Raw genomic sequence first — 4,028 nt, 5'->3', positions numbered from 1 at the left:
CTCAGTAGCTAACATAACAATACTGTGGTTAATGCCTTTAACCAGCAGCTCAGTAGCTAACATAACAATACTGTGGTTAATGCCTTTAACCAGCAGCTCAGTAGCTAACATAACAATACTGTGGTTAAGGCCTTTAACCAGCAGCTCAGTAGCTAATGTAATACTTTGGTTAAGGCCGTTAACTAGCAGCTCAACGTAGCTAACATAACAATACTGTGGTTAATGCCTTTAACCAGCAGCTTATCGGCTAATGTAATACATGTGGTTAAGGCCTTTAACCAGCAGATCAGTAGCTAACATAACAATACTGTGGTTAATGCCTTTAACCAGCAGCTCATTAGCTAATGTAATACTGTGGTTAAGGCCGTTTATAGCAGCTCAACGTAGCTAACATAACAATACTGTGGTTAATGTCTTTAACCAGCAGCTTATTGGCTAATGTAATACTGTGGTTAAGGCCTTTGCAGCTCAGTAGCTAACATAACAATACTGTGGTTAATGCCTTTAACCAGCAGCTCATTAGCTAATGTAATACTGTTGTTAAGGCCGTTAACTAGCAGCTCAACGTAGCTAACATAACAATACTGTGGTTAATGCCTTTAACCAGCAGCTCATTAGCTAATGTAATACTGTGGTTAAGGCCGTTAACTAGCAGCTCAACGTAGCTAACATAACAATACTGTGGTTAATGCCTTTAACCAGCAGCTCATTAGCTAATGTAATACTGTGGTTAAGGCCGTTAACTAGCAGCTCAACGTAGCTAACATAACAATACTGTGGTTAATGCCTTTAACCAGCAGCTTATTGGCTAATGTAATACTGTGGTTAATGCCTTTGCAGCTCAGTAGCTAACATAACAATACTGTGGTTAAGGCCGTTAACTAGCAGCTCAACGTAGCTAACATAACAATACTGTGGTTAATGCCTTTAACCAGCAGCTTATTGGCTAATGTAATACTGTGATAAGGCCTTTGCAGCTCAGTAGCTAACATAACAATACTGTGGTTAATGCCTTTAACCAGCAGCTCATTAGCTAATGTAATACTGTGGAGGCCGTTAACTAGCAGCTCAACGTAGCTAACATAACAATACTGTGGTTAATGCCTTTAACCAGCAGCTCATTAGCTAATGTAATACTGTGGTTAAGGCCGTTAACTAGCAGCTCAACGTAGCTAACATAACAATACTGTGGTTAATGTCTTTAACCAGCAGCTTATTGGCTAATGTAATACTGTGGTTAAGGCCTTTGCAGCTCAGTAGCTAACATAACAATACTGTGGTTAATGCCTTTAACCAGCAGCTCATTAGCTAATGTAATACTGTGGTTAAGGCCGTTAACTAGCAGCTCAACGTAGCTAACATAACAATACTGTGGTTAATGCCTTTAACCAGCAGCTTATTGGCTAATGTAATACTGTGATAAGGCCTTTGCAGCTCAGTAGCTAACATAACAATACTGTGGTTAATGCCTTTAACCAGCAGCTCATTAGCTAATGTAATACTGTGGAGGCCGTTAACTAGCAGCTCAACGTAGCTAACATAACAATACTGTGGTTAATGCCTTTAACCAGCAGCTCATTAGCTAATGTAATACTGTGGTTAAGGCCGTTAACTAGCAGCTCAACGTAGCTAACATAACAATACTGTGGTTAATGTCTTTAACCAGCAGCTTATTGGCTAATGTAATACTGTGGTTAAGGCCTTTGCAGCTCAGTAGCTAACATAACAATACTGTGGTTAATGCCTTTAACCAGCAGCTCATTAGCTAATGTAATACTGTGGTTAAGGCCGTTAACTAGCAGCTCAACGTAGCTAACATAACAATACTGTGGTTAATGCCTTTAACCAGCAGCTTATTGGCTAATGTAATACTGTGGTTAAGGCCTTTGCAGCTCAGTAGCTAACATAACAATACTGTGGTTAATGCCTTTAACCAGCAGCTCACTGCATAGTGCACTTTAAAGATAATTAGATTAGTATCTTTGTGAGGTTACTGGTTTATTATTTACATTGCAAAGATACAGAGATAATTTGTTAAAGCTGGACCAGCGCACTACACCTAGGTTAGTAAATCCCTGGCCCCATCCACTCCCTCTGCTAAAGCTCCACTCCTGCACTAAAGTCGGGGATTCAGTTGGACTCAGATCTGCTGCGTTCCCCCCTACCTGGTGACAGTGTACATCTACTCTCATAAAGTAGGGATAATCCACCCTGCTACACAAACATCTCAAAACAAACTGGTCAGACTACTGCTTGACCTTACTCCTAGAACCCACCTCACCCCTGCCCACTTTGACAACCTAGGATGGCTTAGTAGACGACAGAGTACAGCAACTTGCAATGGGCCTGGTCTACAAGATACACTACACGACTAAGGTACCCGGTGTACATGTCAAAATACTTCCCAAAGGTCAGTGAATACCACGACCACAACACCCTGCAGAGGGAGCTCCACAAATCATGTTAAACCCAGATTCAGCTAACAGGGGAGCTAACAGGCCAGGGAGCTAAAGAGGCTAACAGGGGAGCTAACACGGGAGCTAACAGCCACAGCTAAAGAGGTTAACAGGGGAGCTAACAGGGGAGCTAAAGAGGCTAACAGGGGAGCTAACAGGGGAGCTAACAGGGGAGCTAAAGAGGCTAACAGGGGAGCTACTAACTAAGTCTCTGCTTCAGAAAGGTTTAGCCCAATATACAGAATTGCTAATTGTACATTACCTTTTACAGTAAAACTGAACATGAAAGTCATGCATCCCATACAATGCATGTAGCACTGTGAGTACATCTGAAACACATTAAATTAGAGGCACAACATTTCTGCAGAAAATTATTATTATTATATTAAGTACACATATCATCTAATGAAATATTAAGTGTTTTATAGACAACTTTATACAGCTAACTTTATACAGTTTAAAGGAACACGCCAACATTTTGGAAAATTCGCTCAGTCTTAGCACAATGATAGCCTAGCTTAGCACAATGAATGGAAGCGGGCATGACTGGTTAGCCTAGGCATTGTCCAACTAACACCTCTCCCGAAGGCTACCCAGTCATGTCCGCTTCCATTCATTGTGCTAGGCTAACATGCAGCTTAGCTAGCCTAGTTCACTACAGTCAGGAAATATACAATCAAAATACAACTCCCAAACGTTCCTGTAAACATGTTGTGACCTGTGTATTTACCACGTCTCCCAGTCACACAAGTCACACAAGTCTCCCAGTCACACAAGTCACTCGAGTCTCCCAGTCACACAAATCTCCCAGTCACACAAGTCTCCCAGTCACACAAGTCTCACAGTCACATGAGTCTCAGTCACACAAGTCTCCAAGTCACACAAGTCACACGAGTCTCCCAGTCACACAAGTCTCACAGTCACATGAGTCTCAGTCACACAAGTCTCCAAGTTATAATTTTATTTTATTGTGTGTGTGACTGTATATATAATATATACTTTTTAATCTGGGACATCATTTTCAAAGAGTCATCCTGTAATGCCTTCTCTCTCTCTCCCAAGACGGTCAAGATCTACCAAGTCTTCAAGATCTTCAAGTGGTCATGCTTGTAAGTGATGTATAAAATGTTTTATTGTGTGTGTGTGTGACTGTGTATATATATATACTTTTCAATCTGGGACTTTCATTTCAACAGCTGGAAAGAGTCATCCTGTAAATGCCGTCATATACTGAATGTTGAATGTTCTTACTTTTAGCTCTTCTGTAAAGACTTCTTACAAATCAAGAAGTGTTGATGGATGCTACAGTATATTGTATGTAGATGTGCATGACGTGGACTAAATTAGAGGTCCTAGATATGGATGTTTGAAGATAGCGGTGTTTCAAGAGACTGGCTAGGCTACTGCAGGCTGTAGAGTGGTGAGTTAACTTGTTCCATGTGCCGCAAGTATGTCAAAAAGAAAAACGGAAACAACACGTTTGTCATTGTCATATTAACAGTTACTTCACAGTACAAATACGTGAGTCCCCTGTTGTGGTTGTGAGTCACCTTTATTAGCTTAACTCCGTAG

The sequence above is a fragment of the Notolepis coatsorum genome, assembly GCF_963971535.1.
Source record: "Notolepis coatsorum genome assembly, chromosome: 13".
NCBI lineage: Eukaryota > Metazoa > Chordata > Actinopteri > Aulopiformes > Paralepididae > Notolepis > Notolepis coatsorum.
Note: the sequence above shows the minus strand (reverse complement) of the source record.